At 44.6% G+C, this 26,215-nt stretch overlaps 5 non-coding genes across 5 annotated transcripts; all 5 read right to left on the minus strand.

The window, feature by feature from the left end:
* Nucleotides 1-2,738: 2,738 nt before the first annotated feature.
* Nucleotides 2,739-2,811, minus strand: trnak-uuu (transfer RNA lysine (anticodon UUU)). The gene has a single exon. It is a non-coding gene; the product is annotated as a tRNA-Lys (tRNA).
* Nucleotides 2,812-9,306: 6,495 nt separating this feature from the next.
* trnak-uuu (transfer RNA lysine (anticodon UUU)) lies at nt 9,307-9,379 on the minus strand. Its single transcript has one exon. It is a non-coding gene; the product is annotated as a tRNA-Lys (tRNA).
* A 4,676-nt stretch (nt 9,380-14,055) lies between these two features.
* trnak-uuu (transfer RNA lysine (anticodon UUU)) lies at nt 14,056-14,128 on the minus strand. The gene has a single exon. It is a non-coding gene; the product is annotated as a tRNA-Lys (tRNA).
* Nucleotides 14,129-20,620: 6,492 nt separating this feature from the next.
* On the minus strand, nt 20,621-20,693 carry trnak-uuu (transfer RNA lysine (anticodon UUU)). The gene has a single exon. It is a non-coding gene; the product is annotated as a tRNA-Lys (tRNA).
* A 4,675-nt stretch (nt 20,694-25,368) lies between these two features.
* trnak-uuu (transfer RNA lysine (anticodon UUU)) lies at nt 25,369-25,441 on the minus strand. The gene has a single exon. It is a non-coding gene; the product is annotated as a tRNA-Lys (tRNA).
* Nucleotides 25,442-26,215: the final 774 nt, after the last annotated feature.

A 26,215-nucleotide genomic window follows, 5' to 3' on the forward strand; every position in this document is an offset into this window, starting at 1 on the left:
CGCTCTACTCGGAAATCCTTCATGGCAAACGAGCCAAAGGTGAGCAGAGGAAACGTTACAAGGACACCCTCAAAGCCTCCTTGATAAAGTGCAACATCCCCACCGACACCTGGGAGTCCCTGGCCAAACACCGCCTTAATTGGAGGAAGTGCATCCAGGAGGGCGCTGAACACCTCGAGTCTCATCGCCGAGTGCATACTAAAAGCAAGCGTAGGAAGCGGAAAGAACGTGTGGCAAACCAGTCCCACCCTCCCTTACCCTCAATGACTATCTGTCCTACCTGTGACAGGGACTGTGGCTCTCGTATTGGACTGTTCAGCCACTTAAAAACTCATTCTAAGAGTGGAAGCAAGTCTTCCTCGATTCCAAGGGGTTGCCTCTGATGACTACCACAATCATTTATAATTTTGAACACCTCTCTCAAATCTCCTCTCAACCTTCTCAGCACTAAGAAGAACAAACCAGCTTCATTTAATCATAGATTATATCGGATTACATCGGATTACACAGGATATACAGTGCAGAAACCGGCAATTCAGCCAAACTAGTCCATGCCACCGGTTATGCATCACTCGACTCTCCTCCCGTCTTTCCTCATCTCAAAATATCTATGCCGGCACTCCAGTGCAGTGCTGAGGGAGTGCTACACTGTCGGAGGTGCCGTCTTTGTAACGTTAAACGGAGGCCCCCGTTTGCCCTCTCAAATGAACGTAAAAGATCCCATGGCACTACTTCGAAGAAGAGAAGAAGGCCAATATTTATCACTCAATCAACATAACAAAAACAGATTATCTGGTCATTGCTGTGTGTGGGAGCTTGCTGTGTGCAAATTGGCTGCCGTGTTTCCCACATTACAACACTGACTACACTCCAATTACTTCATTGGCTTAAAAGTGCTTGAGACGCCCAGTGGTCGTGAAAAATGCTATATATATCCAAGCCTTTTCTTCTTTCTTTAAATGTAGGGGGTATTATTAAGATATTTGCAGATAATACAAAAATTGGTCATGTTTTATACAGATCAAGCAATAAAGGCGAATAAAGGAAAGCATTCTGTATACCTTCTTAACCACCTTATACACCTCTCCTGCTACCTTCAGGGATCTGTGGACATGCACTCCAAGATCCCTCTGTTCCACTAATGGAGCATCAGGAATTATTATGAGGGTCTCGGTTCCAAGTCCCTGTGTGACTGCTCCTTTTCTCAATGAAGACAACACCCAATTTACACTTGAAAGCAGTGACATTAGAAAATACCCTCTATTTAAAAGAAAATTGGGCAGTGACAAATAGAAACATAGAAACATAGAATATAGGTGCAGGAGTAGGCCATTCGGCCCTTCGAGCCTGCACCACCATTCAATAAGATCATGGCTGATCATTCACCTCAGTACCCCTTTCCCGCTTTCTCTCCATCTCCCTTGATCCCTTTAGCTGTAAGGGCCATATCTAACTCCCTCTTGAATACATCCATTGAACTGGCATCAACAACTCTCTGCGGCAGGGAATTCCACAGGTTAACAACTCTCAGAGTGAAGAAGTTTTTCCTCATCTCAGTCCGAAATGGTCTACCCCTTATCCTAAGATGGTGTCCCCTGGTTCTGGACTTCCCCAACATCGGGAACATTCTTCCCGCATGTAACCTGTCCCGTCCCGCCAGAATCTTATACGTTTCTAAGAGATCCCCTCTCATCCTTCTAAACTCCAGTGTATAAAGACCCAGTTGATCCAGTCTCTCCTCATATGTCAGTCCAGCCATCCCTGGAATCTGTCTGATGAACCTTCGCTACACTCCCTCAATAGCAAGATCGTCCTTCCTCAGATTAGGAAACCAAAACTGAACACAATATTCCAGGTGAGGGCTCACCAAGACCCTGTGCAATTGTAGTAAGACCTCCCTGCTCCTATACTCAAATCCCCTCGCTATGAAAGCCAACATGCCATTTTGCCTTCTTCACCACCTGTTGTATCTGCATGCCAACTTTCAATGACTGATGAACCATGACACACAGGTCTCGTTGCACCTCTCCTTTTCCTAATCTGCCGCCATTCAAATAATATTCTGCGTTCGTGGTTTTGCCACCAAAGTGGATAACCTCACATTTATCCACATTATACTGTATCTGCCATGCATTTGATCACTCACCTAACCTGTCCAAGTCACCCTGCAGCCTCTTAGCATCCTCCTCGCAGCTCACAGCGCCACCCAGTTTCGTGTCATCTGCAAACTTGGAGATATTACACTCAATTCCTTCATCTAAATCATTAATGTATATTGTAAATAGCTGGGGTCCCAGCACTGAGCCCCTCCACTAGTCACTGCCTACCATTCCAAAAAGGACCCATTTATCCCAACTCTCTGCCAAGCAATTCTCTATCCACGGCAGTACATTACCCCCAATGCCATGTGCTTTTGATTTTGCACACCAATCTCTTATGTGGGTCCTTGTCAAAGGCCTTTTGAAAGTACAAATACACCGTTTCTCCCTTGTCCACTCTACTTGTTGCACCCTCGAAAATTCCAGAAGATTTGTCAAGCATTATTTCCCTTTCATAAATCCATGCTGACTTGGACCGATCATGTCACTGCTTTCCAAATGCGCTGCTATTTCATCCTTAATAATTGATTCCAACATTTTCCCCACTACTTGAAGATACATTAATGATATCAGCGTGAAAGGCACATCTTTTGTGGGGTTGCCTGAAAGAGAGAATTGAGAACATTGAATTAAAAGCATCGCCCGAATAGGGACTTGAACCCTAGACCCTCAGATTAAAAGTCTGATGCTCTACCGACTGAGCTATCCGGGCTCTTAGGTGAAGTGAGACACAGCGACCTTCTCTAGCTGATATTGCACATTACATCTTTCACATCTTTCCATACTGATCCGATTTCTCTCAGACACCCACACTTTTACAAATACTCTCTGGTTACCCACCCTACTGCCTTGCCACTGGAGACAATTTCTCTTTATTTACTCTATCAAAACCATTCATAATTTTCAACACCCCGATCAAATCTCCGCTGAGCCTTCTCAGCAGTAAGGAGAATAATCCCAACTTCATGTAATGATAGATTACATAGAATTACATAGGATATATGGCACAGAAGAGGCCATTCGGCCCAACATGTCCATGTCGGCATTTATACTCCAATCGAGCCTCCTCCCGTCTTTCCTCATCTAAAAAAACTACACTGTCTTTCAGATGAGATGGTAAACCGAGGCCCCATCTGCTCTCTCGAGTGGACGTAAAAGATCCCAAGGCACTATTTCCAAGAAGAGCACCGAAGATATCCCTGGTGTCCTGGCCAATATTTATCGTTGTATCCAGATAACAAAAGAAACGGATTACCTGGTCATTAACACATTGCTGTTTGTGGGAGCTAGCTTGTGCACTAATATGGCTGCCGTCTTTCCCACATTCCAACAGTGATTACACTCCAAGTACTTCATTAGCTGTAAAGCGCTTTGAGACGTCTGCAGGTCATGAAAGGCGCTATATAAATGTAAGACTTTCTTTTCTTTAAATGTAGGGGGTATAATTAAGAAGTTTGCAGCTGATACAAAAATTGGCCGTGTGGTTGAGTCATAGAGTCATCGAAAAATTACAAAACAGAAGGAGGCCATTTGGCCCATCGTGTCCGTGCAGGTCGAAGTAGAGATACCCAGCCTAATCCCACCTTCCAGAACTAGGTCCATAGCCCTGTAGATGACAGCGCTTTAAATGCACATCCAAGTTCTTTGTAAATGTGATGATTCTTGATGCCTCTCAACCAGCGAGTTCCAGAGTCCCACAACCTCTGGGTGCAGACACTTTTCCTCAGCTCCCCTTTAATTATTCTGTCAATCACTTTAAATCTATGCCCCCTGCTTATTGACCCCTCTGGTAAAGGAAATATATCCTTCCTATCCACTCTATCCAGACCCCATTTCTCAAGCTCCTCAGTTCGAAAGAAAACAACCTCCACCCATCCAATCTTTCCTCATAGCTAAAATTCTCCAGTCCAGGCAACGGCCTCGTAAATCTCCTCTGTACCCTCTCCAATAGTGGAAGGTCAAGTAACCAAAGGCAAGAAACAAAAAGGGCCACACTACATCATAATTCTAAAAGGACAAAGGGTGTTAAAAAAAACAAGCCTGAAGGCTTTGTGTCTTAATGCAAGGAGTATCCGTAATAAGCTGGATGAATTAACTGTACAAATAGATGTTAACAAATATGATGTGATTGGGATTACAGAGATGTGGCTCCCGGATGATCAGGGCTGGGAACTCAACATCTGGGGGTATTCAACATTCAGGAAGAATAGAATAAAAGGGAAAGGAGGTGGGGTAGCATTGTAGGTTAAAGAGGAGATTAATGCAATAGTTAAGAAGGACATTAGCTTGGATGATGTGGAATCTATATGGGTAGAGCTGCAGAACACCAAAGGGTAAAAAACGTAAGTGGGAGTTGTGTACAGACCTCCAAACAGTAGTAGTGATGTTGGGGAGGGCATCAAACAGGAAATTAGGGGTACATGCAATGAAGGTGCAGCAGTTATCATGGGTGACTTTAATATGCATATAGATTGGGCAAACCAAACTGGAAGCAATACGGTGGAGGAGGATTTCCTGGAGTGCATAAGGGAAGGTTTTCTCGACCAATATGTCGAGGAACCAACTAGGGGGGAGGCCATCTTAGACTGGGTGTTGTGTAATGAGAGAGGATTAATTAGCAAACTCGTCATGCGAGGCCCCTTGGGGAAGAGTGACCATAATATGGTGGAATTCTACATTAGGATGGAGAATTAAACATTTAATTCAGAGACCATGGTCCAGAACTTAAAGAAGGGTAACTTTGAAGGTATGAGGCGTGAATTGGCTAGGATAGATTGGCGAATGATACTTAAGGGGTTGACTGTGGATGGGCAATGGCAGATATTTAGAGACCGCATGGATGAACTACAACAATTGTACATCCCTGTCTGGCGTAAAAATAAAAAAGAGAAGGTGGCTCAACCGTGGCTATCAAGGGAAATCAGGGATAGTGTTAAAGCCAAGGAAGTGTCATACAAATTGGCCAGAAATAGCTGCGAACCCGGGGACTGGGAGAAATTTAGAACTCAGCAGAGGAGGACAAAGGGTTTGATTAGGGCAGGGAAAATGGAGTACGAGAGGAAGCTTGCAGGGAACATTAAAATGGACTGCAAAAGTTTCTATAGATATGTAAAGAGAAAAAGGTTAGTAAAGACAAACGTAGGTCCCCTGCAGTCAGAATCAGGGGAAGTCACAACGGGGAACAAAGAAATGGCAGACCAATTGAACAAGTACTTTGATTCGGTATTCACGAAGGAGGACACGAACAACCTTCCGGTTATAAAAGGGATTAGAGGGTCTAGTAAGGAGGAGGAACTAAGGGAAATCATTATTAGTTGGGAAATTGTGTTGGGGAAATTGATGGGATTGAAGGCAGATAAATCCCCAGGGCCTGATGGTCTGCATCGAAGAGTACTTAAGGAGGTGGCCTTGGAAATAGCGGATGCATTGACAGTCATTTTCCAGCATTCCATAGACTCTGGATCAGTTCCTATGGAGTGGAGGGTAGCCAATGTAACGCCACTTTTAAAAAAAAGAGGGAGAGAGAAAACAGGGAATTATAGACCGGTCAGCCTGACATCGGTAGTGGGTAAAATAATGGAATCAATTATTAAGGATGTCATAGCAGCGCATTTGGAAAGAGGTGACATGATAGGTCCAAGTCAGCATGGATTTGTGAAAGGGAAATCATGCTTGACAAATCTTCTGGAATTTTTTGAGGATGTTTCCAGTAGAATGGACAAGGGAGAACCAGTTGATGTGGTATATTTGGACTTTCAGAAGGCTTTGGACAAGGTCCCACACAAGAGATTAATGTGCAAAGTTAAAGCACATGGGATTGGCGGTAGTGTGCTGACGTGGATTGAAAACTGGTTGGCAGATAGGAAGCAAAGAGTAGGAGTAAATGGGTACTTTTCAGAATGGCAGGCAATGACTAGTGGGGTACCGCAAGGTTCTGTGCTGGGACCCAGCTGTTTACATTGTAAATTAATGATTTAGACGAGGGGATTAAATGTAGTATCTCCAAATTTGCGGATGACACTAAGTTGGGTGGCAGTGTGAGCTGCGAGGAGGATGCTATGAGGCTGCAGAGTGACTTGGATAGGTTAGGTGCGTGGGCAAATGCATGGCAAATGAAGTATAATGTGGATAAATGTGAGGTTATCCACTTTGGTGGTAAAAACAGAGAGACAGACTATTATCTGAATGGTGACAGATGAGGAAAAGGGGAAGGTCAACGAGACCTGGGTGTCATGGTACATCAGTCATTGAAGGTTGGCATGCAGGTACAGCAGGCGGTTAAGAAAGCAAATGGCATGTTGGCCTTCATAGCGAGGGGATTTAAGTACAGGGGCAGGGAGGTGTTGCTACAGTTGTACAGGGCGTTGGTGAGGCCACACCTGGAGTATTGTGTACAGTTTTGGTCTCCTAACTTGAGGAAGGACATTCTTGCTATTGAGGGAGTGCAGCGAAGGTTCACCAGACTGATTCCCGGGATGGCGGGACTGACATGTCAAGAAAGACTGGATCAACTGGGCTTGTATTCACTGGAGTTCAGAAGAATGAGAGGGGATCTCATAGAAACGTTTAAAATTCTGAAGGGTTTAGACAGGTTAGATGCAGGAAGAATGTTCCCAATGTTGGGGAAGTCCAGAACCAGGGGTCACAGTCTGAGAATAAGGGGTAAGCCATTTAGGACCGAGATGAGGAGAAACCTCTTCACCCAGAGAGTGGTGAACCTGTGGAATTCTCTACCATGGAAAGTTGTTGATGCCAATTCACTAAATATATTCAAAAAGGGGTTAGATGTAGTTCTTACTATGTTGGGGATCAAGGGGTATGGTGAGAAAGCAGGAATGGGGTACTGAAGTTGCATGTTCAGCCATGAACTCATTCAATGGCAGTGCAGGCTAGAAGGGCCGAATGGCCTACTCCAGCACCTATTTTCTCTGTTTCTATGTTTTTCCTCGATTCCGAGGGACTGCCTATGATGATGATGAAGATCTAATCCATCACAACCATTCATCATTTTCAACGCCTCTATCAAATTTCCTCTCAACCTTCTCAGCACTAAGGAGAACAACCCCAGCTTCATGCAATCATAGATTACATAGGATTGCATTGGATATACGGCACAGAAACAGGCCATTCGGCCCAACTAATCCAAGCCGACATTTATGCTACACTCGAGCCTCCTCTCGTCTTTCCTCACCTGAACAAATCTCAGCTGACACTCCAGTGCAGGGCTGAGGGAGCGCTGCACTGTTGGAAGTGCCAAATTTCAGATGAGACGTTAAAGCGAGACCCCATCCGCTCTGTAAAGTTCACGTAAAAGATCCCATGGCAATATTTCGAAGAAGAACAGGGGAGTTATCCCCGGTGTCCTGGCCAATATTTATCTCTCAATCAACATAACAAAAACAGATTATCCTGTCATTATCACATTGCTGTTTGTGGGAGCTTGCTGTGCGCAAATTGGCTGCCACATTTCCTACATTACAACAGTGACGATAGTCCAAGTACTTCATTGGCTGCAAAGCGCTTTGAGATAGACGCTGGTGGTGAAAGTCGCTATAGAAATCCAATCTTTCTTTCTTTAAATGAAGGGGATATTTGCAGATGATACCAAAATTGGCCGTGGGGTTGAATCATAGAATCATAGAATCATAGAAAAATTACAATATAGAAGGAGGCCATTTGGCCCAGCGTGTCCGTGCCGGTTGAGAAAGAGCTACCCAGCCTAATCCCACCTTCCAGCACTTGGTCCATAGCCCTGCCGATTACAGCGCTTTAAGTGCACATCCAAGTTCTTTGTAAATGTGATGATAGTTGATGTCTACCACCCTTTCAGGCAGTGAGTTCCAGACCCCCACAACCCTCTGGGTGAAGACATTTTTTCTCAGCTCCCCGATAATCCTTCGATCAACTACTTGAAATCTATGCCCCCTGCTTATTGACCCCTCTGGTAAAGGAAATATGTCCTTCCTATCCACTCTATTTCTCAACCTCCTCAGTTCCAAAGGAAACAACCGGAGCCTATCCGATCTTTCCTCATAGCTATAATTCTCCAGTCCAGGCAGCATCCTTGTAAATCTCCTCTGCACCCCCTCCAGTGCAATCGCATCTTTCCTGTAACGTGGTGATCAGAACTGCACGCAGCACTCTAGCTGTGGTCTAACTAGTGTTTTGTACAGTTCAAGCATAACCTCCTTGCTCTTGTATTCTATGCCTCGTCTAATAAAGGCAAGTATCCCGGATGTCTTCTCAACCACCTTATCGACCTGGCCTGCTGCCTTCAGGGATCTTTGGCATGCACTCCAAGGTCCCTTTGTTCGTCTACACTTCTCAGTGTCCTAACATTTAATGTTTATTCCCTTGCGTTGTTAGCCCTCCCCAAATGCATTACCTCGCACATCTACAGATTGAACAGTTTGAAGAATGGCATTTCTTGCCAATTTTTTGAAGTTCAGCATATTAATATATTCCATGGGCTTCAGACTGAACTTTCTGAAGCTGCCAATTGGTAAAGAAAATGTTGTGCAATATAACGGAATCAAACAATGTTGTTAATATCATGTATCCTACATGTTTACTGCTTGTACTATTATATATGATGTGCCACCAGAGGGCACTACTATGGGAAATTTGTACAGCAGCTGCTTTTTTCACTAAGGTATGCCACCAGAGGGCACTGCAGTGGGAGACTTGTAGCTTACCTGTACAGGTGTGCCTGGCTGAGTGTAAAAGGCAGGCCACCAGGTGTGATCCTCACTCTGGAGTTATGAATAAAGGACTAAGATCACTACAGTTCAAGTACAACACATTGCCTCGTGGAGTCATTATCAGAGCATCTAAAGACATAACAATTAATATCTTTCATCACGACATTATTAGCTGTAGCTAAAAACTAGTAAAGGAATAATTGTATGATACAAACGGATGAATACCAGGTTGTAAACCTGTTTAATGTTGAATACATCCAGTAATACAGCATCAGGATTTATTATGAGGGTCTCAGTTCCAAGTCCCTGTGTTAGCCGTTGCTTTTCTCAATGAAGACAACACCCAATGTACACGAGAAAGCTGTGACATTAGAAAATACACTCGATTTAAAAGAAAAATTGGGCTGTCATAAAACTTTAAGAAACATGAATGAGATCAGCGTGAAAGGCTCATCTTTTGTGGTGTTGTCTGAAAGAGGGAACTGAGAATATTGAATTAAAAGCAACACCCAAATAGGGACTTGAACCCTAGACCCTCAGATTAAAAGTCTGATGCTCTACCAACTGAGCTATCCGGGCTCATGGAAGAAAGGAGACAGCATTACATCGTTCTCCTTCTGCACTGATCCCGTCTGAACAGCACATTTCACTCACACACCCACACTTCACAAATACTCCCTGGTTACAGACCCTCCGGGCACTGGAAACAGTTTCTCTTTATTTACTTTAGCGCAGCATTCGGTCGCCTGAGAAGAAGAGTGTTTTGAAGACCAGGCCCTCCAATCTACCACCAGGCTCATGGTCTACAGGGCTGCAGTAATACCGCACTCCTGAATGGCTCAGAGACATGCACCATGTACAGTAGACACCTCAAGTCGCTGGAGAAATACCACCAACGATGCCTCCGCAAGGTGCTACAAATTGCCTGGCAGGACAGATGCACCAACATTAGCTTCCTCGACCAGGCCAACATCCATAGCATTGAAGCACTGACCACACTTGGTCAGCTCCGCTGGGCAGGCCACATAGTTCACATGACAGACATGAGACTCCCAAAGCAAGTGCTCTACTCGGAACTCGTCTCGGAAAGGAGACGTCTTTGAGACGTTAAACAGAAGCCCCATCTTCCCTCTCAAATGAACGTAAAAGATCCCATGGCACTATTTCGAAGAAGAGAAGAATGCCAATATTTATCTCTCAATCAACATAACAAAAACAGATTATCTGGTTATTGCTGTGTGTGGGAGCTTGATGTCTTCTCAACCACCTTATCTACCTGGCCTGCTAACTTCAGGGATCTGTGTACCTGCACGCCAAGGTCCCTTTGTTTCTCCACACTTCTCAGTGTCCTATCATTTATTGGTTATTCCCTTGCCTTGTTAGCCCTTCCGAAATGTATTACCTCACACATCTACAGATTGAACAGTTTGAAGGATGGCATTTCTTGCCCAGTTTTTGAAGTTCAGCTTATTGATATATTCCATGGGCTTCAGACTGAACTTTCTGAAGCTGCTAATTGGTAAAGAAAATGTTGCACACTATAACGGAATAACACATTGTTGTTAATATCTTTCATCACGACATTATTAGCTTTAGCTAAAAACTTGTAAAGGAATGATTGTATGGTCCAAACGAATGAATACCAGGATGTAAACCTGTGTAATGTTAAATACATCCACTCATGGAGCATCAAAATTTATTGTGACGGTCTTGGTTCCAAGTCCCTGTGTCGGCCGTTGCTTTTCACAATGAAGACAACACCCAATTTACACGAGAAAGTTGTGACTTGAGAAAATACCCTCTATTGTAAAGAACAATCGTGTTATGACAAATCTTGAAGATACATTAATGAGATCAATGTGATAGTCCCATGTTTCATGGAGCAGCCTGAAAGCAGGAATTGAGACTTTTAATTTAAAAGCATCACCTGAATAGGAACTTGAACCCTTGCACTCTCAGGTTAAAAGTCTGATGTTCTACCGACTGAGCTATCCAGACCCTTGACAGAAAGGAGACAGCGCCCTTCACTTGCTGACATTGCACATTACATCGTTCTCCTTCTGTACTGATCCCATCTGAACAGCACATTTTTCTCACACACCCACAATTCACAAATACCCCCTGGTTACACGCCCTCCGGCCACTGGAAACAGTTTCTCTTTATTTACTCTCGCGCAGCCTTCGGCCGCCTGAGAAGCAGAGTGTTTGAAGAGCAGGCCCTCCAATCTACCACCAAGCTCATGGTCTACAGAGCTGTCGTAATACTGCCCTCCTATATGGCTCAGAGACATGGACTATGTACAGAAGACACCTCAAGTCGCTGGCAAAATACCACCAACGTTGTCTCCGCAAGATCCTACAAATCCCCTGGGAGGACAGACGCACCAACATCAGTGTCATCGTCCAGGCCAACATCCCCAGCATTGAAGCACTGACCACACTTGATCAGCTCCACTGGGCAGGTCACAGAGTTCGCATGCCAGACACGAGACTCCCAAAGCAAGCACTCTGCTTGGAAATCCTTCATGGCAAACGAGCCAAAGTTGAGCAGAGGAAACGTTACAAGGACACCCTCAAAGCCTCGCTGATAAAGTGCAACATCCCCACCGACACCTGGGAGTCCCTGGCCAAAGACAGCCCTAATTGGAGGAAGTGCATCCGGGAGGGCACTGAGCATCTCGAATCTCATCGCCGAGTGTATGCAAAAAGAAAGAACGTGTGGCAACCCTGTCCCAATCTCCCTTACCCTCAACGACTGTCTGTCCCACCTGTGACAGGGACTGTGGCTCTCTTATTGGACTGTTCAACCACCTAAAGACTCATTCTAAGAGTGGAAGCAAGTCTTCCTCGATTCGGGGGGATTGCTTATGATGACTGTCACAACCATTTATAATTTTGAACACCTCTATCAAATCTCCTCTCAAACTTCTCAGCACTAATAAGAACAACCCCAGCTTCATTTAATCATAGATTACATCGGATTACACAGGATATACAGCACAGAAACTGGCAATTCAGCCAAACTAGTCCATGCCACCGGTTATGCATCACTTGAGCCTCCACCCGTCTTTCCTCATCTCAAAATATCTAATTCCGGCACTCCAGTGCAGTGCTGACGGAGTGCTGCACTGTCGGAGGTGCCGTCTTTGAGACGTTAAACCGAGGCCCCGTCTGCCCTCTCAAATGAACGTAAAAGATCCCATGACACTACTTCGAAGAAGAGAAGAAGGCCAATATTTATCACTCAATCAACATATCAAAAACAGATTATCTGGTCATTGCTGTGTGTGGGAGCTTGCTTTGTGCAAATTGGCTGCCGTATTTCCCACATTACAACAGTGACTACATCCTGTTACTTCATTGGCTTTAAAGCGCTTGAGACGCCCAGTGGTCGTGAAAAATGCGATATATATCCAAGCCTTTCTCTTCTTTCTTTAAATGTAGGGGTATTATTAAGATGTTTGCAGATGATACAAAAATTGGCCGTGTTTTATACAGTTCAAGCATAACCTCCCTGCTCTTGTATTCTATTCTCAGCTAATAAAGGAAAGCATTCTGTACACCTTCTTAACCACCTTATCCACCTGTCCTGCTACCTTCTGGGATCTGTGGACACGCACTCCAAGATCCCTCTGTTCCACTAATGGAGCATCAGGATTTATTATGAGGGTCTCGATTCCAAGTCTCTGTGTGACTGCTCCTTTTCTCAATGAAGACAACACCCAATTTACACTTGAAAACAGTGACATTAGAAAATACCCTCTATTTAAAAGAAAAATTGGGCAGTGACAAATAGAAACATAGAAACATAGAAAATAGGTGCAGGAGTAGGCCATTCGTCCTTCGAGCCTGCACCACCATTGAATAAGATCATGACTGATCCTTCACCTCAGTACCCCTTTCCCGTTTTCTCTCCATATCCCTTTATCCCTTTAGCCGCAAGGGACATATCTAACACCCTCTTGAATACATCCATTGAACTGGCATCAACAATTCTCTGCGGCAGGGAATTCCACAGGTTAACAACTCTCAGAGTGAAGAAGTTTCTCCTCATCTCAGCCCGAAATGGTCTACCCCTTATCCTAAGATGGTGTCCCCTGGTTCTGGACTTCACCAACATCGGGAACATTCTTCCCGCATGTAACCTGTCCCGTCCCATCAGAATCTTATACGTTTCTATGAGATCCCCTCTCATCCTTCTAAACTCCAGTGTATATAGGCCCAGTTGATCCAGTCTCTCCTAAATTGTCAGTCCAGCCATCCCTGGAATCTGTCTGATCAAACTTCGCTACACTCCCTCAACAGCAAGAACGTCCTTCCTCAGATTAGGAAAACAAAACTGAACACAATATTCCAGGTGAGGCCTCACCAAGGCCCTGTGCAATTGCAGTAAGACCTCCCTGCTCCTATACTCAAATCCCCTCGCTATGAAGGCCAACACGCCATTTGCCTTCTTCACCACCTGTTGCATCTGCATGCCAACTTTCAATGACTGATGAACCATGACACCCAGGTCTCGTTGCACCTCTCCTTTTCCTAATCTGCCGCCATTCAGATAATATTCTGCCTTCGTGTTTTTGCCACCAAAGTGGATAACCTCACATTTATCCACATTATACTGTATCTGCCATGCATTTGCTCACTCACCTAACCTGTCCAAGTCAACCTGCAGCCTCTTAGCATCCTCCTCACAGCTCACACCGCCACCCAGTTTCGTGTCATCTGCAAACTTGGAGATATTACACTCAATTCCTTCATCTAAATCATTAATGTATATTATAAATAGCTGGGGTCCAAGCACTGAGCGCTGCAGCACTCCACTACTCACTGCCTCCCATTCCGAAAAGGACCCGTTTATCCCAACTCTCTGCCAAGCAATTCTCTATCCACGGCAGTACATTACCCCCAATGCCATGTGCTTTTGATTTTGCACACCAATCTCTTATGTGGGTCCTTGTCAAAGGCCTTTTGAAAGTACAAATACACCACATCCACCGTTTCTCCCTTGTCCACTCTACTTGTTGCATCCTCGAAAATTCCAGAAGATTTGTCAAGCATTATTTCCCTTTCATAAATCCATGCTGACTTGGACCGATCATGTCACTGCTTTCCAAATGCGCTGCTATTTCATCCTTAATAATTGATTCCAACATTTTCCCCACTACTTGAAGATACATTAATGATATCAGCGTGAAAGGCACATCTTTTGTGGGGTTGCCTGAAAGAGAGAATTGAGAACATTGAATTAAAAGCATCGCCCGAATAGGGACTTGAACCCTAGACCCTCAGATTAAAAGTCTGATGCTCTACCGACTGAGCTATCCGGGCTCTTGGGTGAAGTGCGACACAGCGACCTTCTCTAGCTGATATTGCACATTACATCATTCACATCTTTCCATACTGATCCGATTTCTCTCAGACACCCACACTTTTACAAATACTCTCTGGTTACCCACCCTACTGCCTTGCCACTGGAGACAATTTCTCTTTATTTACTCTATCAAAACCATTCATAATTTTCAACACCCCGATCAAATCTCCGCTGAGCCTTCTCAGCAGTAAGGAGAACAATCCCAACTTCATGTAATGATAGATTACATAGAATTACATAGGATATATGGCACAGAAGAGGCCATTCGGCCCAACATGTCCATGTCGGCATTTATACTCCAATCGAGCCTCCTCCCGTCTTTCCTCATCTAAAAAAACTGCACTGTCTTTCAGATGAGATGTTAAACCGAGGCCCCATCTGCTCTCTCGAGTGGACGTAAAAGATCCCAAGGCACTATTTCCAAGAAGAGCACCGAAGATATCCCTGGTGTCCTGGCCAATATTTATCGTTGTATCCAGATAACAAAAGAAACGGATTACCTGGTCATTAACACATTGCTGTTTGTGGGAGCTAGCTTGTGCACTAATATGGCTGCCGTCTTTCCCACATTACAACAGTGATTACACTCCAAGTACTTCATTAGCTGTAAAGCGCTTTGAGACATCTGCAGGTCATGAAAGGCGCTATATAAATGTAAGACTTTCTTTTCTTTAAATGTAGGGGGTATAATTAAGAAGTTTGCAGATGATACAAAAATTGGCCGTGTGGTTGAGTCATAGAGTCATCGAAAAATTACAAAACAGAAGAGGCCATTTGGCCCATCGTGTCCGTGCAGGTCGAAGTAGAGATACCCAGCCTAATCCCACCTTCCAGAACTAGGTCCATAGCCCTGTAGATGACAGCGCTTTAAATGCACATCCAAGTTCTTTGTAAATGTGATGATTCTTGATGCCTCTCAAGCAGCGAGTTCCAGAGTCCCACAACCTCTGGGTGCAGACACTTTTCCTCAGCTCCCCTTTAATTATTCTGTCAATCACTTTAAATCTATGCCCCCTGCTTATTGACCCCTCTGGTAAAGGAAATATATCCTTCCTATCCACTCGATCCAGACCCCATTTCTCAAGCTCCTCAGTTCGAAAGAAAACAACCTCCACCCATCCAATCTTTCCTCATAGCTAAAATTCTCCAGTCCAGGCAACGGCCTCGTAAATCTCCTCTGTACCCTCTCCAATAGTGGAAGGTCAAGTAACCAAAGGCAAGAAACAAAAAGGGCCACACTACATCATAATTCTAAAAGGACAAAGGGTGTTAAAAAAACAAGCCTGAAGGCTTTGTGTCTTAATGCAAGGAGTATCCGTAATAAGCTGGATGAATTAACTGTACAAATAGATGTTAACAAATATGATGTGATTGGGATTACAGAGATGTGGCTCCCGGATGATCAGGGTTGGGAACTCAACATCCAGGGGTATTCAACATTCAGGAAGAATAGAATAAAAGGGAAAGGAGGTGGGGTAGCATTGTAGGTTAAAGAGGAGATTAATGCAATAGTTAAGAAGGACATTAGCTTGGATGATGTGGAATCTATATGGGTAGAGCTGCAGAACACCAAAGGGTAAAAAACATAAGTGAGAGTTGTGTACAGACCTCCAAACAGTAGTAGTGATGTTGGGGAGGGCATCAAACAGGAAATTAGGGGTACATGCAATGAAGGTGCAGCAGTTATCATGGGTGACTTTAATATGCATATAGATTGGGCAAACCAAACTGGAAGCAATACGGTGGAGGAGGATTTCCTGGAGTGCATAAGGGAAGGTTTTCTCGACCAATATGTCGAGGAACCAACTAGGGGGGAGGCCATCTTAGACTGGGTGTTGTGTAATGAGAGAGGATTAATTAGCAAACTCGTCATGCGAGGCCCCTTGGGGAAGAGTGACCATAATATGGTGGAATTCTACATTAGGATGGAGAATTAAACATTTAATTCAGAGACCATGGTCCAGAACTTAAAGAAGGGTAACTTTGAAGGTATGAGGTGTGAATTGGCTAGGATAGATTGGCGAATGATACTTAAGGGGTTGACTGTGGATGGGCAATGGCAGATATTTAGAGACCGCATGGATGAACTACAACAATTGTACATCCCTGTCTGGCGTAAAAATAAAAAAGAGAAGGTGGCTCAACCGTGGCTATCAAGGGAAATCAAGGATAGTGTTAAAGCCAAGGAAGTGTCATACAAATTGGCCAGAAATAGCTGCGAACCCGGGGACTGGGAGAAATTTAGAACTCAGCAGAGGAGGACAAAGGGTTTAATTAGGGCAGGGAAAATGGAGTACGAGAGGAAGCTTGCAGGGAACATTAAAATGGACTGCAAAAGCTTCTATAGATATGTAAAGAGAAAAAGGTTAGTAAAGACAAACGTAGGTCCCCTGCAGTCAGAATCAGGGGAAGTCACAACGGGGAACAAAGAAATGGCAGACCAATTGAACAAGTACTTTGATTCGGTATTCACGAAGGAGGACACGAACAACCTTCCGGTTATAAAAGGGATTAGAGGGTCTAGTAAGGAGGAGGAACTGAGGGAAATCATTATTAGTTGGGAAATTGTGTTGGGGAAATTGATGGGATTGAAGGCAGATAAATCCCCAGGGCCTGATGGTCTGCATCGAAGAGTACTTAAGGAGGTGGACTTGGAAATAGCGGATGCATTGACAGTCATTTTCCAGCATTCCATAGACTCTGGATCAGTTCCTATGGAGTGGAGGGTAGCCAATGTAATGCCACTTTTTAAAAAAAGAGGGAGAGAGAAAACAGGGAATTATAGACCGGTCAGCCTGACATCGGTAGTGGGTAAAATAATGGAATCAATTATTAAGGATGTCATAGCAGCGCATTTGGAAAGAGGTGACATGATAGGTCCAAGTCAGCATGGATTTGTGAAAGGGAAATCATGCTTGACAAATCTTCTGGAATTTTTTGAGGATGTTTCCAGTAGAGTGGACAAGGGAGAACCAGTTGATGTGGTATATTTGGACTTTCAGAAGGCTTTGGACAAGGTCCCACACAAGAGATTAATGTGCAAAGTTAAAGCACATGGGATTGGTGGTAGTGTGCTGACGTGGATTGAAAACTGGTTGGCAGACAGGAAGCAAAGAGTAGGAGTAAATGGGTACTTTTCAGAATGGCAGGCAGTGACTAGTGGGGTACCGCAAGGTTCTGTGCTGGGACCCAGCTGTTTACACTGTAAATTAATGATTTAGACGAGGGGATTAAATGTAGTATCTCCAAATTTGCGGATGACACTAAGTTGGGTGGCAGTGTGAGCTGCGAGGAGGATGCTATGAGGCTGCAGAGTGACTTGGATAGGTTAGGTGCGTGGGCAAATGCATGGCAAATGAAGTATAATGTGGATAAATGTGAGGTTATCCACTTTGGTGGTAAAAACAGAGAGACAGACTATTATCTGAATGGTGACAGATTAGGAAAAGGGGAGGTGCAACGAGACCTGGGTGTCATGGTACATCAGTCATTGAAGGTTGGCATGCAGGTACAGCAGGCGGTTAAGAAAGCAAATGTCATATTGGCCTTCATAGCGAGGGGATTTGAGTACAGGGGCAGGGAGGTGTTGCTACAGTTGTACAGGGCCTTGGTGAGGCCACACCTGGAGTATTGTGTACAGTTTTGGTCTCCTAACTTGAGGAAGGACATTCTTGCTATTGAGGGAGTGCAGCGAAGGTTCACCAGACTGATTCCCGGGATGGCGGGACTGACATGTCAAGAAAGACTGGATCAACTGGGCTTGTATTCACTGGAGTTCAGAAGAATGAGAGGGGATCTCATAGAAACGTTTAAAATTCTGAAGGGTTTAGACAGGTTAGATGCAGGAAGAATGTTCCCAATGTTGGGGAAGTCCAGAACCAGGGGTCACAGTCTGAGAATAAGGGGTAAGCCATTTAGGACCGAGATGAGGAGAAACCTCTTCACCCAGAGAGTGGTGAACCTGTGGAATTCCCTACCACAGAAAGTTGTTGATGCCAATTCAGTAAATATATTCAAAAAGGGGTTAGATGTAGTTCTTACTATGTTGGGGATCAAGGGGTATGGTGAGAAAGCAGGAATGGGGTACTGAAGTTGCATGTTCAGCCATGAACTCATTCAATGGCAGTGCAGGCTAGAAGGGCCGAATGGCCTACTCCAGCACCTATTTTCTCTGTTTCTATGTTTTTCCTCGATTCCGAGGGACTGCCTATGATGATGATGAAGATCTAATCCATCACAACCATTCATCATTTTCAACGCCTCTATCAAATTTCCTCTCAACCTTCTCAGCACTAAGGAGAACAACCCCAGCTTCATGCAATCATAGATTACACAGGATTGCATTGGACATACGGCACAGAAACAGGCCATTCAGCCCAACTAATCCAAGCCGACATTTATGCTTCACTCGAGCCTCCTCCCGTCTTTCCTCACCTGAACAAATCTCAGCTGACACTCCAGTGCAGGGCTGAGGGAGCGCTGCACTGTTGGAAGTGCCAAATTTCAGATGAGACGTTAAACCGAGACCCCGTCCGCTCTGTCAAGTTCACGTAAAAGATCCCATGGCAATATTTCGAAGAAGAACAGGGGAGTTATCCCCGGTGTCCTGGCCAATATTTATCTCTCAATCAACATAACAAAAACAGATTATCCTGTCATTATCACATTGCTGTTTGTGGGAGCTTGCTGTGCGCAAATTGGCTGCCACATTTCCTACATTACAACAGTGACGATAGTCCAAGTACTTCATTGGCTGCAAAGCGCTTTGAGATAGACGCTGGTAGTGAAAGTCGCTATAGAAATCCAATCTTTCTTTCTTTAAATGAAGGGGATATTTGCAGATGATACCAAAATTGGCCGTGGGGTTGAATCATAGAATCATAGAATCATAGAAAAATTACAATATAGAAGGAGGCCATTTGGCCCAGCGTGTCCGTGCCGGTTGAGAAAGAGCTACCCAGCCTAATCCCACCTTCCAGCACTTGGTCCATAGCCCTGCCGATTACAGCGCTTTAAGTGCACATCCAAGTTCTTTGTAAATGTGATGATAGTTGATGTCTACCACCCTTTCAGGCTGTGAGTTCCAGACCCCCACAACCCTCTGGGTGAAGACATTTTTTCTCAGCTCCCCGATAATCCTTCGATCAACTACTTGAAATCTATGCCCCCTGCTTATTGACCCCTCTGGTAAAGGAAATATGTCCTTCCTATCCACTCTATTTCTCAACCTCCTCAGTTCCAAAGGAAACAACCGGAGCCTATCCGATCTTTCCTCATAGCTATAATTCTCCAGTCCAGGCAGCATCTTTGTAAATCTCCTCTGCACCCCCTCCAGTGCAATCGCATCTTTCCTGTAACGTGGTGATCAGAACTGCACGCAGCACTCTAGCTGTGGTCTAACTAGTGTTTTGTACAGTTCAAGCATAACCTCCTTGCTCTTGTATTCTATGCCTCGTCTAATAAAGGCAAGTATCCCGGATGTCTTCTCAACCACCTTATCGACCTGGCCTGCTGCCTTCAGGGATCTTTGGCATGCACTCCAAGTCCCTTTGTTCGTCTACACTTCTCAGTGTCCTAACATTTAATGTTTATTCCCTTGCGTTGTTAGCCCTCCCCAAATGCATTACCTCGCACATCTACAGATTGAACAGTTTGAAGAATGGCATTTCTTGCCAATTTTTTGAAGTTCAGCATATTAATATATTCCATGGGCTTCAGACTGAACTTTCTGAAGCTGCCAATTGGTAAAGAAAATGTTGTGCAATATAACGGAATCAAACAATGTTGTTAATATCATGTATCCTACATGTTTACTGCTTGTACTATTATATATGATGTGCCACCAGAGGGCACTACTATGGGAAATTTGTACAGCAGCTGCTTTTTTCACTAAGGTATGCCACCAGAGGGCACTGCAGTGGGAGACTTGTAGCTTACCTGTACAGGTGTGCCTGGCTGAGTATAAAAGGCAGGCCACCAGGTGTGATCCTCACTCTGGAGTTATGAATAAAGGACTAAGATCACTACAGTTCAAGTACAACACATTGCCTCATGGAGTCATTATCAGAGCATCTAAAGACATAACAATTAATATCTTTCATCACGACATTATTAGCTGTAGCTAAAAACTAGTAAAGGAATAATTGTATGATACAAACGGATGAATACCAGGTTGTAAACCTGTTTAATGTTGAATACATCCAGTAATAGAGCATCAGGATTTATTATGAGGGTCTCAGTTCCAAGTCCCTGTGTTAGCCGTTGCTTTTCTCAATGAAGACAACACCCAATGTACACGAGAAAGCTGTGACATTAGAAAATACACTTGATTTAAAAGAAAAATTGGGCTGTCATAAAACTTTAAGAAACATGAATGAGATCAGCGTGAAAGGCTCATCTTTTGTGGTGTTGTCTGAAAGAGGGAACTGAGAATATTGAATTAAAAGCAACACCCAAACAGGGACTTGAACCCTAGACCCTCAGATTAAAAGTCTGATGCTCTACCAACTGAGCTATCCGGGCTCATGGAAGAAAGGAGACAGCATTACATTGTTCTCCTTCTGCACTGATCCCGTCTGAACAGCACATTTCACTCACACACCCACACTTCACAAATACTCCCTGGTTACAGACCCTCCGGGCACTGGAAACAGTTTCTCTTTATTTACTTTAGCGCAGCATTCGGTCGCCTGAGAAGAAGAGTGTTTTGAAGACCAGGCCCTCCAATCTACCACCAGGCTCATGGTCTACAGGGCTGCAGTAATACCGCACTCCTGAATGGCTCAGAGACATGCACCATGTACAGTAGACACCTCAAGTCGCTGGAGAAATACCACCAACGATGCCTCCGCAAGGTGCTACAAATTGCCTGGCAGGACAGATGCACCAACATTAGCTTCCTCGACCAGGCCAACATCCATAGCATTGAAGCACTGACCACACTTGGTCAGCTCCGCTGGGCAGGCCACATAGTTCACATGACAGACATGAGACTCCCAAAGCAAGTGCTCTACTCGGAACTCGTCTCGGAAAGGAGACGTCTTTGAGACGTTAAACAGAAGCCCCATCTTCCCTCTCAAATGAACGTAAAAGATCCCATGGCACTATTTCGAAGAAGAGAAGAATGCCAATATTTATCTCTCAATCAACATAACAAAAACAGATTATCTGGTTATTGCTGTGTGTGGGAGCTTGATGTCTTCTCAACCACCTTATCTACCTGGCCTGCTAACTTCAGGGATCTGTGTACCTGCACGCCAAGGTCCCTTTGTTTCTCCACACTTCTCAGTGTCCTATCATTTATTGGTTATTCCCTTGCCTTGTTAGCCCTTCCGAAATGTATTACCTCACACATCTACAGATTGAACAGTTTGAAGGATGGCATTTCTTGCCCAGTTTTTGAAGTTCAGCTTATTAATATATTCCATGGGCTTCAGACTGAACTTTCTGAAGCTGCTAATTGGTAAAGAAAATGTTGCACACTATAACGGAATAACACATTGTTGTTAATATCTTTCATCACGACATTATTAGCTTTAGCTAAAAACTTGTAAAGGAATGATTGTATGGTCCAAACGAATGAATACCAGGATGTAAACCTGTGTAATGTTAAATACATCCACTCATGGAGCATCAAAATTTATTGTGACGGTCTTGGTTCCAAGTCCCTGTGTCGGCCGTTGCTTTTCACAATGAAGACAACACCCAATTTACACGAGAAAGTTGTGACTTGAGAAAATACCCTCTATTGTAAAGAACAATCGTGTTATGACAAATCTTGAAGATACATTAATGAGATCAATGTGATAGTCCCATGTTTCATGGAGCAGCCTGAAAGCAGGAATTGAGACTTTTAATTTAAAAGCATCACCTGAATAGGAACTTGAACCCTGCACTCTCAGGTTAAAAGTCTGATGTTCTACCGACTGAGCTATCCAGACCCTTGACAGAAAGGAGACAGCGCCCTTCACTTGCTGACATTGCACATTACATCGTTCTCCTTCTGTACTGATCCCGTCTGAACAGCACATTTTTCTCACACACCCACAATTCACAAATACCCCCTGGTTACACGCCCTCCGGCCACTGGAAACAGTTTCTCTTTATTTACTCTCGCGCAGCCTTCGGCCGCCTGAGAAGCAGAGTGTTTGAAGAGCAGGCCCTCCAATCTACCACCAAGCTCATGGTCTACAGAGCTGTCGTAATACTGCCCTCCTATATGGCTCAGAGACATGGACTATGTACAGAAGACACCTCAAGTCGCTGGCAAAATACCACCAACGTTGTCTCCGCAAGATCCTACAAATCCCCTGGGAGGACAGATGCACCAACATCAGTGTCCTCGTCCAGGCCAACATCCCCAGCATTGAAGCACTGACCACACTTGATCAGCTCCACTGGGCAGGTCACAGAGTTCGCATGCCAGACACGAGACTCCCAAAGCAAGCACTCTGCTTGGAAATCCTTCATGGCAAACGAGCCAAAGTTGAGCAGAGGAAACGTTACAAGGACACCCTCAAAGCCTCGCTGATAAAGTGCAACATCCCCACCGACACCTGGGAAAGACTGGCCAAAGACAGCACTAATTGGAGGAAGTGCATCCGGGAGGGCACTGAGCATCTCGAATCTCATCGCCGAGTGTATGCAAAAAGAAAGAACGTGTGGCAACCCTGTCCCAATCTCCCTTACCCTCAACGACTGTCTGTCCCACCTGTGACAGGGACTGTGGCTCTCTTATTGGACTGTTCAACCACCTAAAGACTCATTCTAAGAGTGGAAGCAAGTCTTCCTCGATTCGGGGGGATTGCTTATGATGACTGTCACAACCATTTATAATTTTGAACACCTCTATCAAATCTCCTCTCAAACTTCTCAGCACTAATAAGAACAACCCCAGCTTCATTTAATCATAGATTACATCGGATTACACAGGATATACAGCACAGAAACTGGCAATTCAGCCAAACTAGTCCATGCCACCGGTTATGCATCACTTGAGCCTCCACCCGTCTTTCCTCATCTCAAAATATCTAATTCCGGCACTCCAGTGCAGTGCTGACGGAGTGCTGCACTGTCGGAGGTGCCGTCTTTGAGACGTTAAACCGAGGCCCCGTCTGCCCTCTCAAATGAACGTAAAAGATCCCATGACACTACTTCGAAGAAGAGAAGAAGGCCAATATTTATCACTCAATCAACATATCAAAAACAGATTATCTGGTCATTGCTGTGTGTGGGAGCTTGCTTTGTGCAAATTGGCTGCCGTATTTCCCACATTACAACAGTGACTACATCCTGTTACTTCATTGGCTTTAAAGCGCTTGAGACGCCCAGTGGTCGTGAAAAATGCGATATATATCCAAGCCTTTCTCTTCTTTCTTTAAATGTAGGGGTATTATTAAGATGTTTGCAGATGATACAAAAATTGGCCGTGTTTTATACAGTTCAAGCATAACCTCCCTGCTCTTGTATTCTATTCTCAGCTAATAAAGGAAAGCATTCTGTACACCTTCTTAACCACCTTATCCACCTGTCCTGCTACCTTCTGGGATCTGTGGACACGCACTCCAAGATCCCTCTGTTCCACTAATGGAGCATCAGGATTTATTATGAGGGTCTCGATTCCAAGTCTCTGTGTGACTGCTCCTTTTCTCAATGAAGACAACACCCAATTTACACTTGAAAACAGTGACATTAGAAAATACCCTCTATTTAAAAGAAAAATTGGGCAGTGACAAATAGAAACATAGAAACATAGAAAATAGGTGCAGGAGTAGGCCATTCGTCCTTCGAGCCTGCACCACCATTGAATAAGATCATGACTGATCCTTCACCTCAGTACCCCTTTCCCGTTTTCTCTCCATATCCCTTTATCCCTTTAGCCGCAAGGGACATATCTAACACCCTCTTGAATACATCCATTGAACTGGCATCAACAATTCTCTGCGGCAGGGAATTCCACAGGTTAACAACTCTCAGAGTGAAGAAGTTTCTCCTCATCTCAGCCCGAAATGGTCTACCCCTTATCCTAAGATGGTGTCCCCTGGTTCTGGACTTCACCAACATCGGGAACATTCTTCCCGCATGTAACCTGTCCCGTCCCATCAGAATCTTATACGTTTCTATGAGATCCCCTCTCATCCTTCTAAACTCCAGTGTATATAGGCCCAGTTGATCCAGTCTCTCCTAAATTGTCAGTCCAGCCATCCCTGGAATCTGTCTGATCAACCTTCGCTACACTCCCTCAACAGCAAGAACGTCCTTCCTCAGATTAGGAAAACAAAACTGAACACAATATTCCAGGTGAGGCCTCACCAAGGCCCTGTGCAATTGCAGTAAGACCTCCCTGCTCCTATACTCAAATCCCCTCGCTATGAAGGCCAACACGCCATTTGCCTTCTTCACCACCTGTTGTATCTGCATGCCAACTTTCAATGACTGATGAACCATGACACCCAGGTCTCGTTGCACCTCTCCTTTTCCTAATCTGCCGCCATTCAGATAATATTCTGCCTTCGTGTTTTTGCCACCAAAGTGGATAACCTCACATTTATCCACATTATACTGTATCTGCCATGCATTTGCTCACTCACCTAACCTGTCCAAGTCAACCTGCAGCCTCTTAGCATCCTCCTCACAGCTCACACCGCCACCCAGTTTCGTGTCATCTGCAAACTTGGAGATATTACACTCAATTCCTTCATCTAAATCATTAATGTATATTGTAAATAGCTGGGGTCCAAGCACTGAGCGCTGCGGCACTCCACTACTCACTGCCTCCCATTCCGAAAAGGACCCGTTTATCCCAACTCTCTGCCAAGCAATTCTCTATCCACGGCAGTACATTACCCCCAATGCCATGTGCTTTTGATTTTGCACACCAATCTCTTATGTGGGTCCTTGTCAAAGGCCTTTTGAAAGTACAAATACACCACATCCACCGTTTCTCCCTTGTCCACTCTACATGTTGCATCCTCGAAAATTCCAGAAGATTTGTCAAGCATGATTTCCCTTTCATAAATCCATGCTGACTTGGACCGATCATGTCACTGCTTTCCAAATGCGCTGCTATTTCATCCTTAATAATTGATTCCAACATTTTCCCCACTACTTGAAGATACATTAATGATATCAGCGTGAAAGGCACATCTTTTGTGGTGTTGTCTGAAAGAGGGAACTGAGAATATTGAATTAAAAGCAACACCCAAATAGGGACTTGAACCCTAGACCCTCAGATTAAAAGTCTGATGCTCTACCAACTGAGCTATCCGGGCTCATGGAAGAAAGGAGACAGCATTACATCGTTCTCCTTCTGCACTGATCCCGTCTGAACAGCACATTTCACTCACACACCCACACTTCACAAATACTCCCTGGTTACAGACCCTCCGGGCACTGGAAACAGTTTCTCTTTATTTACTCTAGCGCAGCATTCGGTCGCCTGAGAAGAAGAGTGTTTTGAAGACCAGGCCCTCCAATCTACCACCAGGCTCATGGTCTACAGGGCTGCAGTAATACCGCACTCCTGAATGGCTCAGAGACATGCACCATGTACAGTAGACACCTCAAGTCGCTGGAGAAATACCACCAACGATGCCTCCGCAAGGTGCTACAAATTGCCTGGCAGGACAGATGCACCAACATTAGCTTCCTCGACCAGGCCAACATCCATAGCATTGAAGCACTGACCACACTTGGTCAGCTCCGCTGGGCAGGCCACATAGTTCACATGACAGACATGAGACTCCCAAAGCAAGTGCTCTACTCGGAACTCGTCTCGGAAAGGAGACGTCTTTGAGACGTTAAACAGAGGCCCCATCTTCCCTCTCAAATGAACGTAAAAGATCGCATGGCACTATTTCGAAGAAGAGAAGAATGCCAATATTTATCTCTCAATCAACATAACAAAAACAGATTATCTGGTTATTGCTGTGTGTGGGAGCTTGATGTCTTCTCAACCACCTTATCTACCTGGCCTGCTAACTTCAGGGATCTGTGGACCTGCACGCCAAGGTCCCTTTGTTTCTCCACACTTCTCAGTGTCCTAT

The sequence above is a fragment of the Pristiophorus japonicus genome, chromosome 9 (assembly GCF_044704955.1).
Source record: "Pristiophorus japonicus isolate sPriJap1 chromosome 9, sPriJap1.hap1, whole genome shotgun sequence".
In the NCBI taxonomy this organism is placed as follows: domain Eukaryota; kingdom Metazoa; phylum Chordata; class Chondrichthyes; family Pristiophoridae; genus Pristiophorus; species Pristiophorus japonicus.